The sequence below is a fragment of the Salminus brasiliensis genome, chromosome 6 (genome assembly GCF_030463535.1).
Source record: "Salminus brasiliensis chromosome 6, fSalBra1.hap2, whole genome shotgun sequence".
In the NCBI taxonomy this organism is placed as follows: domain Eukaryota; kingdom Metazoa; phylum Chordata; class Actinopteri; order Characiformes; family Bryconidae; genus Salminus; species Salminus brasiliensis.
In genome coordinates this window covers 45,896,538-45,911,708 of record NC_132883.1, presented here as the reverse complement: position 1 = coordinate 45,911,708, position 15,171 = coordinate 45,896,538, and the positions used below count along the sequence as shown (strand labels likewise).

Genomic DNA, 15,171 nt, shown 5'->3' with positions numbered 1-15,171 from the left:
GGGCTAGACAAGCTGTGTGTGCATTTGCACATCTGTGTGCAGCTTAAAGTAGCTGAATGCATTCATTAGAAGGGGCGTCCACAAACTTTTGAACGTACAGTATAATATAAACTTCATTTTAGGGCAGCTCTATGGAGGCAGCGGTGGCTTGGCGGTTAGAGCAGCGGGTTATTGATCACAGGGTTGTATAAATGTAATAAAAATGTATTATTATTATTATTATCATTATTATTATATAACATAAGACCGAACTGTTTGTGTTTGTTTGAACATCCTCTGTTTTGAGAGATCCGGGTGTTAGACTGTAGTTTTATTTTGGCTGTGCCGCCCCTCGTCCCTGCAGCGGGAGCAGGTGTCATGGCTCCTTTGTCTACGGAGCCCAAATTCAATTTCTCTTCCAAATATAACTCCGGCCTGTTCTATACCAGCATCTGACAGCATTACTCTGACCTGCAGCTCAGCGCTGCGTGAGGAGGCAGCTGCGTCTCTCAGCGCCGTGACATTTCTGTCATCTCTGTGTTTAAACCGGGGGGTGAAGGAGGGGCTGACAGCAGCTTTGAAGCTGCTTTAGCGCCGACACAGATCAAAAAGTCATCAGCTCTGACAGACGCTTTCTTCTTAATGGGCCAATTAGGTCATCACAACCTTCTTCAGAATAATTACGTTTGTGTTGACTCTTTTAAACAGATCTGTCCGTTCTATGTGTACTGTAGCTCCGCCTCCTCAGTGTATATCACAATACCTACATTTAGAGCGTTATTAATATTCACCCTAATGAGAGACTGTAGCTCCGCCTCCTCAGTGTATATCACAATACCTACATTTAGAGCGTTATTAATATTCACCCTAATGAGAGACTGTAGCTCCGCCTCCTCAGTGTATATCACAATACCTACATTTAGAGCGTTATTAATATTCACCCTAATGAGAGACTGTAGCTCCGCCTCCTCAGTGTATATCTCAATACCTACATTTAGAGCGTTATTAATATTCACCCTAATGAGAGACTGTAGCTCCGCCTCCTCAGTGTATATCACAATACCTACATTTAGAGCGTTATTAATATTCACCCTAATGAGAGACTGTAGCTCCTCCTCCTCAGTGTATATCACAATACCTACATTTAGAGCGTTATTGATATTACACTAAGCTGGTTGTCAGTAGGATTGGTTCTGGTGGTGTTAGCGGTCTTTCTTGTGTCTAATTCTGCTCAGAAGGAAACTGGAGAGCTTCTTATTCTGCTTCTGCCGGTTGGTGTGACCTCATGCTGAAAGTGGACTCACCCAAGTTGACCCAAGTGAGCTGGAGAAGAACAGGGAACATGTCTAGAATATCTCATAAGATTATAATGGAGTTAGTGTCTAGACAGCTTGAACTAAAGAAACTATTTGGGTTCTTCACATCGCGCCGCTCTCTGCTCCACCATATGAAGTGTTTCTGTCAGGTTAACTGGAGCCAGCAGTAATCTGGGCTTGTTTACAGACAGATCTGACTTTTAATGAACTCACACAACAACAGTGTGTGGATTTCAGTGTGGAATTGTGTGCAGAACATCGCACACGAAGGACAACATTTGGTGCACCAGAAGGGTTGTCAGGTTCTCATTTTCCCCACAAAATTGTACCAGTATGAGCCGAGTGGCTTGTCCTTGAAGCCAGCTGGCGAAACCAATGCCAGCATCAGTTCTTAAGACAATACAAATACTGCAATACTTAATGTATTCATATTTATGTATTTTTCTAATAAATCCAATTTACTACCTATAATCAATTACTCATGACTGTAAAGTAAAAAATCTGCAAAAGTACTTAGGTAAGAAACATACTCTTTGTTTACTAAAGCAAAAGTCAAATAAAGTTTTTATTTGCTAAAAATGAAAGTATGTTTATGAGAAAAACAGAATTGAAGCTTTTGAATGACTAATCTGATGAAGCATGCTTCATATAGCCAGCGACACAAACTTACCAGGTACAAAAGCATTTATAATCAATTTGACTTCATCAGTTATTTAATCAGTTGGTCTAAGGCCCGGGTCTTCAAATCTGGGTCTTGAATCCAGTTTCCAGTCCTGGATTCTGTTCTGGAAGTTAAGAGAACCATTAATTGACTGATTGATTGACTGGCAACATAGTGTCACACCTACCAAGGATTACAAAGTCCAGAAAACTGGATTCAAGGCCCAGATATAAAGATCTCTGTGTGGGATAAACACACTTTGTCACCAGTAACTTGAGTAAGATGGGCTCATGTGGTAAGTGAATGGCTTCTGTCACTACTCCATCTTGGAAGATGTGAAAACATCAAAATATAAATGTAATATAAGTTATTAATATATCTCCTGATTACAGCAGGCTGGCGTTCGTCTGCCAGCAAACAGTGAAGATGCCGGTAACAGCTCCGAGATGAGGAGTTCAGAAAAAGGGAAATTGACTTTCAGGATTCCAGGCAGGTTTCGTATTTGTAATCAAGTGTCACAATGGATTACAGTCACTCCCGGTTCGCCTCTCGTCTCCGAGCAACCAGCGAGTGTGTGTCCCCCATTTTCTTCTTGTCACTTTCTGTCCAATCATGGAGGGATGGGGACACACTCCATAACTAATGTGGAGAGACCTGAACCACAAAACAAGCATATTGTCGCTGAACTGATCATATGAGCATTATAGAGCGCCCCCTACGCTTCCTGTAGTGTATTACAGTCTGTCAGAGTGAGCGTGTGGATCATATGAACATTATAGAGCATTATAGAGCGCCCCCTACGCTTCCTGTAGTGTATTACAGTCTGTCAGAGTGAGCGTGTGGATCATATGAACATTATAGAGCATTATAGAGCGCCCCCTACGCTTCCTGTAGTGTATTACAGTCTGTCAGAGTGAGCGTGTGGATCATATGAACATTATAGAGCATTATAGAGCGCCCCCTACGCTTCCTGTAGTGTATTACAGTCTGTCAGAATGAGCGTGTGGATCATATGAACATTATAGAGCATTATAGAGCGCCCCCTACGCTTCCTGTAGTGTATTACAGTCTGTCAGAGTGAGCGTGTGGATCATATGAACATTATAGAGCATTATAGAGCGCCCCCTACGCTTCCTGTAGTGTATTACAGTCTGTCAGAGTGAGCGTGTGGATCATATGAACATTATAGAGCATTATAGAGCGCCCCCTACGCTTCCTGTAGTGTATTACAGTCTGTCAGAGTGAGCGTGTGGATCATATGAACATTATAGAGCATTATAGAGCGCCCCCTACGCTTCCTGTAGTGTATTACAGTCTGTCAGAATGAGCGTGTGGATCATATGAGCATTATAGAGCATTATACAGCGCCCCCTACGTTTCCTGTAGTGTATTACAGTCTGTCAGAATGAGCGTGTGGATCATATGAGCATTATAGAGCATTATAGAGCGCCCCCTACGCTTCCTGTAGTGTATTACAGTCTGTCAGAGCGAGCGTGTGGATCATATGAGCATTATAGAGCATTATAGAGCGCCCCCTACGCTTCCTGTAGTGTATTACAGTCAGTCAGAATGAGCGTGTGGATCATATGAACATTATAGAGCATTATAGAGCGCCCCCTACACTTCCTGTAGTGTATAACAGTCTGTCAGAGTGAGCGTGTGAATCATATGAACATTATAGAGCGCCCCCTATGCTTCCTGTAGTGTATTACAGTTTGTCAGAATGAGCGTGTGGATCATATGAACATTATAGAGCGCCCCCTATGCTTCCTGTAGTGTATTACAGTCTGTCAGAATGAGTGTGTGGATCATATGATCATTATAGAGCATTACAGAGCGCCCCCTACGCTTCCTGTAGTGTATTACAGTCTGTCAGAATGAGCATATGGATCATATGAACATTATAGGGCATTATAGAGCGCCCCCTATGCTTCCTGTAGTTTATTACAGTCTGTCAGAATGAGCTTATGGATCATATGAACATTATAGGGCATTGTATTAACATTAAAATTCCAGACTTTTCTTACTATTTAGTTTAACTGACTGTCAGGTTATTGCTGCATTGTGATATTACTACTGCTTACTATGCTTCGACTGCTTTGATATTATTTTAGTGTTGTAAATAATAGTGGTATTATTTTTAATTCTCAGGTTTACAGAAGGATGGGTCCTGCTCCATGCAGTGGCTCCTGTAAGTGTGTGTGGTGCATCAGGGATTCAGGGCTAGCGATGAGGGGTCAGGACCTCAGCCGGTGGCCTGTTATTAATAAGAGATGTTGGTCGGCGTGTCTGTGGCAGCTCTCAGTGCAGTCCGTCTCTCGGCCTCCCCACAGGCCGTCTGCTCCGGCCTCCACACCGTTTTGTTTTTGCAAACTCATAAATGATGCAAAATTCCTCTATTATTCATTCCATCCCACAGAGACTCCTAGACTCTATGTCTCACTCGCTCCTATTTTTCACTCTCCCTCTTTCTTTCTCTCCCAATCTATTGCTCTGCCCTCCTGTCTCTTGCCCACCACACCTGGAGGTTTTGGTGTCTCATATTCAGAGGGACGGGTGCTGTAGGCTCTAATGCCCAAGATACTTTTCTCTATAAAGAATCTGTATCTGGTTATTTTTCTCTGCATTACTCTGCTGGTAATATCACAGTAATGCTTTAAATTATATTAATTATTTCTGACTCATAGTTGCATTGAACCAGTGGAGTTCACTCTCTGCACAATGGTAGCACTGACTGCTGTCTGTCTGTCTAATATACAGTCATGTGGAAATCTTATAACCTTCTTCTTTTTAATATATTTAATATTATGGACATTTGTTGATCTGTTAAAACAATATTAAGAGATAGAGGTAATATAACTAAACACTGAAGAAATTTAAACACCATTTATAAAATGTAATCAACAGAAATTTAATTTTCTTGCGAGGAACTCTTATGCCCTAATAGCCGGTATATTTCCCCCCCCTGGCTGAAATAACGTAGACGTTAGAAGTTTTCTATAATGGTCTTGAGCAAGGCTGTTAACCCTCTTTCTGGACATATATGCTCACTATCCCTGGTGTATGTGTCTGTTATTTGTGCCTAGAGAGAAAACAAAGGATCCAATGTGGCTTAAAATAGTCCATACCCCAGCTGTTTAAATATACATGGATTGGCATGGGACATCCCTACTAGTTTGCTTTTCTCTTTTTGTCTAATATTTTTGTATATGTCGCAGTTCAGCACTACATAAAATGTAGTTACTTCAGCTCACGTCAAGCATTTCAACAGACTTGCACACAGTCTTAATTATGTAATGTTTCATATATGTAATTACATTTAAATAGCATTGAAGCTATAATGCTAAATGTCAACCACAACGGCTGGTTCCTACGGGTTAAAGGCCTCAAGCAGGAGATGAGTGCAGAATATTTTCATGCAGAGCAGCTGAATGAAAAAGAAAGAAGAGAGACGAGAGAAGAAGCTGATTTGAGTGTCTAAACTGCAGCTGGGAGCAGTGCCCCCGGCTTCACTTCTCACCAAAACAGCAGAGTAATCGCTGCCTTCAGAAGAAAAACACAGGAGCGCTCTCCCGGGACCCGAGCGGAACACTCGGTAGATAACAGCGCGCTGTGGACAAGCTGATGCCTGCCACCAAGCTGCGAATACACGAGGGACTCTACTTCTTTAGAAATGGTAATTTTCTCCGTTTCTTTTCAATGAAGTAAGAAATAGAAACAGTTCAGTTGGCATAAATCTTTTAGACAGGGGTGTAAAACAGCGGAAAATAGCCACACCTTAAATGTGTCCAAGTAGATCCAAATAAAAATGTCTTACATCTATATTTAGATACAACTATTTACTATGTTCACTAGGATAACTGTTTTGTGCAACTGAGTGATTGTATATTTGCATTTTACTGAAGTACTCTTGAATACTTTACTGTACACAAGTACCTATATTAACATTTCCAAGACATCAGATCTTGCTTTAGACCATGTTGCATTCACTTTCAAATTTTACGTCAAATAAGTAGCTTATAAGACCTTATCCACAAGTATTTATAAAAACGTGGTGTACATCAGCATTCCTGAAGATCTCGTAACGATGACAACGCTCACGTGATCTCTTCAGTCGGACAGGGACATGGTTTAAGTTGATTCCAGCTAACCATCTTCCTCCTGTTGAGGACTGGATCCTCTCAGCAGCTCTTCATCATGGTCTTAGGGAAACAAATGGATTTCTACAATTCTGGAATCTAGGCACCGAGACGTGTGGGAGCCCAGTTGTGAATTTAGCTGCGTGCTTTAATGCATTTAAAAGGGAAAGCAAACCTGAACCCGTCCCTGAATGCACCTGAAAACAACCGAAAACACTCCTAAGACCATTTACACAACTCTGTGCTCGCGGGTATGAGGGTTTATGCTCTAAACGGGTGTAATTTGAGCCTGAAGTTGCTTAATGCCCTACACATTAATGTCCATGGTCTATTGGGTCTTTGGTAAATTGGAGGGATCGCTGTCAGGATCAACTGCCCTTAACTAGAGCAGATAATCACTGCTTTCATTCCCAGTTTCCCTAATAAACACTGCCACACTGCACTCAGTCCAACCAAAGACCTGCTCTTACTCATTGTTGGGTTGATCCAGTCTTTGTTGGATTGTTGTGAGGATATGATTGCATTCAGAGTGAAAACTGACAATAGTATTGTTGAAATATACTGAATTGTTGTTGTACTCATATCTTGATTTGACAGTCAGTCATTGACTACATTAAATGTTGATTTAGCTACTAGGCTACTTTAGAATTACAGTAATATTTAATGCAAGCTAGACATTATGATGTTCAGGACGTTGGCTTGAGGAAATTCTAACCGGACCTTTCTGAACTGTAGTTAAGTACCCCTGCTGTAGAGGGTAAACTGCTACTCCTACATCCACCTTAAAATGTGTAACCAACAAAAGTAGAAGAACCAGCCCAAGGTACTGGGTTTTAGCTGTGCTCATTCCACAGCATTCTTCGGTGTAAGGCTGAAGGTGACCTAAGGTCGAGTGGCTGAGATGTTATTTGTGCAGTTATTGTTGATATTTAGCCACTGGTGAGAATAACACGCTGAAGATGATGAGAAATGTCCTCTCTTCCCTCATTGCCGTGGGAACGGTTGCTAACTCACACAGGCTCACAAGGGACCTGCTTAGGCTCTAAACCCTGAGACGCACTCATACTTTACAGTGTCTGTCTCTGTGTGTGTGTGTGTGTGTGTGTGTGTCCGTCCTGCAGAAGCCAATCAGTGTTGAATGTGAGAGTGGCCTGAGAACTGAGAGACAATCAGAATTAAACACCTCTGTCTGATTACGAAGGGTCTGCCTTTTACTCCGCATTCGAGAAGCAGCCATCAGAAGTCTTCCTCCTCTACACTACACATTACAATCACATCCATTTTAATGCAGAAGTAGCCATCAAACGTTTCTAATGAGCCTGTGCAACAAGCTAGCCTGAAATAATCAGCATAAAACCGTGTCCAAATGTTTGTGGACACCCCATGAATAAAAGCAGTCAGCTACTTTAAGCTGCACCCATTGCTGATTCAGATGTGCAAATGCACACACACAGCTTGTCTAGTCCCTGTAGAAAAGCACTGCCAATAGAATAGGACGCTCTGGAGCAGATCAACATAATGACCCTATTGGTATCATGCTGTGTAGCTGCAGACCACGGTCCACTGTCATCTACAATGAATAAAGGTGGAGATGAATTAAAAAGATCGGGTCCGATGAGTCCTGTTTTCTTGGCCAGGTGCATGTGCTCCGTCTACCTGTGGTAAGAGCTGGAACACGAAGTCTAATCAATCTTAAGCGGCTACACCTCCCAAATTACTGAACTTAAAGGATCTTCTGGCATGTCTTGGTGTCGGATACGACAGATGCCACCTGCAGAGGTCTGCAGAAGGAGCCGTTTTGGCAAAACAGTGAAATAGGCTCATCAGTGAACAAGCTCTGTGTGTCTGATGCACCAAACAGGAACAGGGTTAAAAATTGCTCATCCGGCGAGAGCGAATGAGAACGGCCACTGATAAGCGGTAGAGAGACGAGACGGAGCAGAGAGGACAGATAACAGAGATTGGTGTGAAGACGTTGGCATGGCGATGGCTGCTTTCTACCTGAGTGGATGCTTTCACACCTTTGATGAGTGTGAGGCTCAGAATCTCACCTTCCTCTCACCTTCCAGCTGCTGATCCACCTGCAAACCAAACCGCAATACACAGCGTACTCACAGGGGCGGCTTACCTGGTGGAGATGGACCGTTCGAGCTTGTTTTGCTATTTGATTACGCAAAGTATTCAAATATTGATTTTTTATCAGATGCCAGTGATTCACTGACAAGCTGCATGACGTTAGTTAAGGCTCAGAAACAGAACTGACGTGTTCCACCATCAACTCAGATCAGGTAAAGTTACAGAGCGGGGTCAGGGCCAAGTGCTGAGGTCAGAGCACAGTGCAGAAAAGATTCCAACTGACTCAGTAACTGCAGAGCTCCAGACCTGCTGCTGATGCTGCTGGTAGAGCTGCTGTTAAAGGGGGACCGACTCCATATTAATAATGCCTATGGAGTTAGAATGGAATGACATAAAAGCTCCTGTAGGTGTAATACATTGGTGTCCCAATACTTTTGTCCAAAAAGAACTGTGTTTATACTAGTATGAACATTTTAAAACAAATAAATGAGTGAGTGAGTGTTTACAGAGATGAGATTAGTGAAAGACAAGACTATACAACCATATTCATAATTAGTGTTGGAGACAGATAGAATTTTGGAATTTGGCCTCCGCAGTTAACCCATCCGTGCAGGAAACACACAAAACAAACTCACGTGGCCGGAGCGGTGGGCAGCCATCACTGTGGCGCCCGGGGTGAAGGGTGAAGGGCTTTTCTCAAGGGCCCAACAATGGTAGCCTGGGTTTCGAACCCACAACCATGTCATCAATAGCCTGGTCCAGCACTTGTTAGGAACATTAACCTAGCATCTCCCATTGTAAAATAAAGAAGCACACATCAGAAACCAAACTTATCTTGGTTGATCGACTGAATCGGAAATCAGCGATCAATCATATTACTCTGATTCACTGAACTGCTCCTTTAACGTATTCCAGGCTGGCGTAGACCTAAATGCAGAAGGACATTTTTCTCTCCTCGTTTTTCAGTCTCTTCCCCTCTATTTCTCTCCTCCTGTCTTTCTGTTGTTTTGTAAGATTTCATGGGCTCTCGCTACCCCACTGTGGAACACACACACACACACAGAACATAATGAAATAATATGATTACAAAATATGATTTAAGTCCAGGCTCCATCCACCCAGGCCAAATCCCAAAATGAGCTCAGCAAGCTAATCCAAATTTGATCAGAATAGACAACAGACACACACACACACACACACACACACACACATTTGTGTATCCACAGTGGCTGACTCCCAGTGTTACTCTCAGAAGCTTGCTTATAGTGATATGAGAGTTAACAGAATGAACAGGAGAGCAGTGAAACTGAGAGGTGTGAGATTACTATAAGCAGAGTGGGTAAAGAACAAATCACTTTAAACCCAGACCCTCGCTGGCCACTTTATCAGAAACCCCGACCCTCTGCTGTACTCGCTGTCCTAGGTGGGTATAGCTATCTATATGTTATATATACACACCACCTGGACAAAAGTCTACTAAATTATGGAGCACTGCTGTGAGAATTTGATTGCATTCAGCAACAAGGTCAGGATGCTGGATGATGATCACCACCCCACCTCATTATCCCAACTCCCCATCTCATCCCAAAAGTACTGGATGGAGCTCCTCCACCATCATTCCAGAGAACACAGTTCTTCCACTGCTCCACAGCTCCTCAATGCTGGGGGGCTTTATACCCCTCTAGCCCACGCCTGGCATTATTAGGCAGCATGGTGCTGATAGGGTAATGATGCTGATCTACTCCAGAGAGTCCTATTCTACTGGATTTTTTTTTTGTAAAGGGACTAGACAAGATGTGTGTGTGTGTGTGTGTGCATTTGTACATCTGTGTCAGCATTCATTAGAATGGGTGTCCACAAACATTTGGACATATAGTGTATATATGTACAAGCCTTTTGTTTTCTGCATATTTCTCCATTCTCCTCTCTGAGCATGACTACAGACCGTGGTTCTGGTTTCTGTGGAAGAGGAACAGCCGGCAGGGCTGAAGGAACTGAACGGTCTCTCAGGGCCATTTTGGCAATATAAGCTTTCTGTCTCTCCAACACCATCCGCTCGACTTCACTCCCACAGACTTCCAGTAAACCAGTCCTCCGCAGTGAGGCTCAGGCTGTCAGCTTCAGACTGACCATCGCTGGTCAGAGGGCTGAGACATACCGGTCTGCGTCAGTTTTAAAGAACCTTTTTATACGTGGTTAAACTATGAGCTGGATGCATGTTTGAAGGCTGCTGACCAAAATAATTACTGGCTAAACCACTTAACAGGTTTCTAGACTAGGTGGTAACTATGGCAACAGGTAGATCTTCTCTGTGGGTCAACATTTATCACGTAAAGTTATCAATGTCAAACGTTAACCTTTTCATTACACCATGAGTGGAGCAGCTGCCTAAGTGTTGGTTCTGTCATCAGGAGGGCCGAGGTTGGATTCACAGTGATGCCACAGTCATCCGTCAGTGTCCTGGAGTGCCAAAGAGCAGAACTGTCCTCTTACTCTTTCTGTGAGGGTAGGACGGCCCTCCCTCTTCCCTCATCACCTATTGTGGCCGATGCTCAGCAAACACATGCATCTGTTAGCTTATGTAAGAGAATTAGCGTTTAGCATTCATCTCTGAGCGTGTTGAGTCAGTGGTGTTGTGTTAGCGGCAGTTTGGTATTGATATTGATCAGTCTGTCTCTTTAACAGCACTCTAATGCCAGATCTGCGGTTTTGTCTGAACAAATGCACTCAGCAGGTTCAGCTCCGGATGCCCTGCAGTGCCCATGGTACTTTATCAGCCACCGAACACTAACCAGGTCCCCATCCACTTATCTTTATGTGATTTTGACATGTTGAATGGAAAAGCACTTGATGGAAACGTCAAAAACCAAATAAAGGCCTGCAGCTTGAAACCATGACCGACAGCAGCAGGTGGCAGTGAACAGATTCTGAGCTCAGTGAGCTCAGTGTATGGTGTAAAATACAGCCATACAAATGAAACACAACAGATATAAAAGGCTGCTTAGCATTGAAGATGTGCCTCCACATCTCTCGTGTATGTTTTTTTACCCGTGTGAAGAGGAAAGTATTATTCTCTCGTCCAGAGCTGCTGGAAACTCCGCCCAATTCACATCACGTTTCAGTTACTCTTTTCAGTTTAATGTAATGTAATGTGATTAATGGTGCCGCACAGTCTGGCTTAATGACCTCTAATTCCTTACATTTATCTACGGCCGTACTGCCAGACATTACTGCACTGTATCACCAGCATGATTTATGAAACCAATCAGTAATGAATTATTAATAAAACAAGAAATTAAACGCATGTAGATGTGGATCGTAACTGCGTAGTTCGCAAAAGCACAAGAAAGAAACAACACTAAAGTTCTGTAGTGAGAAACAGACATGAGGATGTTGCTCCTAAGTAAGTCTACACTACTAGGTTGGTAGTATAGAGTGTTAGACTAAGTATGCATTCCTTCAGCAAGTGTGCATTACTAGGTGTGTAGCAGTTCTAAGTGTGTAATGCTCCAGTTAGTATACACTACTAGAATAGGTGTGTATCACTTCAGCAAGTGTGCAGCACTATGTGTACAGTACTCCAGTTATTGTCCAGTAATAGGTGCGTAGTACTCCAGTGAGTATGCAGTAGTAGAATAAACAGGTAGTACTCCAGTGAAGGTGTAGTGTGTAGTTCTGCAGTGAGTGTGAAGAACTTCAGTAAGTACTGTACAGTACAGTATCTGATCTGTATAGCTGTATGTATGTGTGCAGTGTGCTCCAGTAAGTCTGTAGTATGTAGTACTCCAGTAAGGGTGCATTGCAGCTCACTAATCTGTACAGCTATGCCTTGTAGTACTCCAGTAAGTCTATAGTGTGTAGTGTGTGGTACTCCAGTAAGTGTATAGTGTGTGGTACTCCAGTAAGTGTATAGTGTGTGGTACTCCAGTAAGTGTATAGTGTATGGTACTCCAGTGAGTGTATAGTGTGTGGTACTCCAGTAAGTGGATAGTGTGTGGTACTCCAGTAAGTGTATAGTATATAGTACTCCAGTAAGTGTATAGTATATAGTACTCCAGTAAGTGTATAGTGTGTGGTACTCCAGTAAGTGTATAGTGTGTGGTACTCCAGTAAGTGTATAGTGCGTGGTACTCCAGTAAGTGTATAGTGCGTGGTACTCCAGTAAGTGTATAGTGTGTGGTACTCCAGTAAGTGTATAATGCGTGGTACTCCAGTAAGTGTATAGTGCGTGGTACTCCAGTAAGTGTATAGTGCGTGGTACTCCAGTAAGTGTATAGTGCGTGGTACTCCAGTAAGTGTATAATGTGTGGTACTCCAGTAAGTGTATAGTGCGTGGTACTCCAGTAAGTGTATAGTGCGTGGTACTCCAGTAAGTGTATAGTGCGTGGTACTCCAGTAAGTGTATAATGCGTGGTACTCCAGTAAGTGTATAATGCGTGGTACTCCAGTAAGTGTATAGTGCGTGGTACTCCAGTAAGTGTATAGTGTGTGGTACTCCAGTAAGTGTATAGTGTATAGTACTCCAGTAAGTGTATAGTGTATAGTACTCCAGTAAGTGTATAGTGCGTGGTACTCCAGTAAGTGTATAGTGCGTGGTACTCCAGTAAGTGTATAGTGCGTGGTACTCCAGTAAGTGTATAGTGTGTGGTACTCCAGTAAGTGTATAGTGTATAGTACTCCAGTAAGTGTATAGTGTATAGTACTCCAGTAAGTGTATAGTACGTGGTACTCCAGTAAGTGTATAGTACGTGGTACTCCAGTAAGTGTATAGTGTGTGGTACTCCAGTAAGTGTATAGTGCGTGGTACTCCAGTAAGTGTATAGTGCGTGGTACTCCAGTAAGTGTATAGTGCGTGGTACTCCAGTAAGTGTATAGTGCGTGGTACTCCAGTAAGTGTATAGTGCGTGGTACTCCAGTAAGTGTATAGTGTGTGGTACTCCAGTAAGTGTATAGTGCGTGGTACTCCAGTAAGTGTATAGTGTGTGGTACTCCAGTAAGTGTATAGTATATAGTACTCCAGTAAGTGTATAGTGTATAGTACTCCAGTAAGTGTATAGTACGTGGTACTCCAGTAAGTGTATAGTGCGTGGTACTCCAGTAAGTGTATAGTGCGTGGTACTCCAGTAAGTGTATAGTGCGTGGTACTCCAGTAAGTGTATAGTGCGTGGTACTCCAGTAAGTGTATAGTGCGTGGTACTCCAGTAAGTGTATAGTGTGTGGTACTCCAGTAAGTGTATAGTGCGTGGTACTCCAGTAAGTGGATAGTGTGTGGTACTCCAGTAAGTGTATAGTGTATGGTACTCCAGTAAGTGTATAGTACGTGGTACTCCAGTAAGTGTATAGTGTATAGTACTCCAGTAAGTGTATAGTACGTGGTACTCCAGTAAGTGTATAGTGTGTGGTACTCCAGTAAGTGTATAGTGTATAGTACTCCAGTAAGTGTATAGTGTGTGGTACTCCAGTAAGTGTATAGTGTGTGGTACTCCAGTAAGTGTATAGTGTATAGTACTCCAGTAAGTGTATAGTGCGTGGTACTCCAGTAAGTGTATAGTGCGTGGTACTCCAGTAAGTGTATAGTGCGTGGTACTCCAGTAAGTGTATAGTGCGTGGTACTCCAGTAAGTGTATAATGTGTGGTACTCCAGTAAGTGTATAGTGTATGGTACTCCAGTAAGTGTATAGTGCATGGTACTCCAGTAAGTGTATAGTGTGTGGTACTCCAGTAAGTGTATAGTGTATAGTACTCCAGTAAGTGTATAGTGTATAGTACTCCAGTAAGTGTATAGTACGTGGTACTCCAGTAAGTGTATAGTGTGTGGTACTCCAGTAAGTGTATAGTGTGTGGTACTCCAGTAAGTGTATAATGCGTGGTACTCCAGTAAGTGTATAGTGTATAGTACTCCAGTAAGTGTATAGTGCGTGGTACTCCAGTAAGTGGATAGTGTGTGGTACTCCAGTAAGTGTATAGTGTATGGTACTCCAGTAAGTGTATAGTACGTGGTACTCCAGTAAGTGTATAGTGTATAGTACTCCAGTAAGTGTATAGTACGTGGTACTCCAGTAAGTGTATAGTGTGTGGTACTCCAGTAAGTGTATAGTGTATAGTACTCCAGTAAGTGTATAGTGTGTGGTACTCCAGTAAGTGTATAGTGTGTGGTACTCCAGTAAGTGTATAGTGTATAGTACTCCAGTAAGTGTATAGTGTGTGGTACTCCAGTAAGTGTATAGTGTGTGGTACTCCAGTAAGTGTATAGTGTATAGTACTCCAGTAAGTGTATAGTGTATAGTACTCCAGTAAGTGTATAGTGTGTGGTACTCCAGTAAGTGTATAGTGTATAGTACTCCAGTAAGTGTATAGTGCGTGGTACTCCAGTAAGTGTATAGTGTGTGGTACTCCAGTAAGTGTATAGTGTATAGTACTCCAGTAAGTGTATAGTATATAGTACTCCAGTAAGTGTATAGTGTATAGTACTCCAGTAAGTGTATAGTGTATAGTACTCCAGTAAGTGTATAGTGTATAGTACTCCAGTAAGTGTATAGTACGTGGTACTCCAGTAAGTGTATAGTGTGTGGTACTCCAGTAAGTGTATAGTGTATAGTACTCCAGTAAGTGTATAGTGCGTGGTACTCCAGTAAGTGGATAGTGTGTGGTACTCCAGTAAGTGTATAGTGTATAGTACTCCAGTAAGTGTATAGTACGTGGTACTCCAGTAAGTGTATAGTGTATAGTACTCCAGTAAGTGTATAGTACGTGGTACTCCAGTAAGTGTATAGTGTGTGGTACTCCAGTAAGTGTATAGTGTATAGTACTCCAGTAAGTGTATAGTGTGTGGTACTCCAGTAAGTGTATAGTGTGTGGTACTCCAGTAAGTGTATAGTGTATAGTACTCCAGTAAGTGTATAGTGTGTGGTACTCCAGTAAGTGTATAGTGTGTGGTACTCCAGTAAGTGTATAGTGTATAGTACTCCAGTAAGTGTATAGTGTGTGGTACTCCAGTAAG

At 42.5% G+C, this 15,171-nt stretch overlaps 1 protein-coding gene across 1 annotated transcript in view; it reads right to left on the bottom strand.

Annotated features, from left to right (window-relative positions):
• lrrc75ba (leucine rich repeat containing 75Ba) overlaps positions 1-15,171 on the bottom strand; it is a 38,188-nt gene that overhangs the window by 13,942 nt on the left and 9,075 nt on the right. The window lies entirely within an intron of this gene.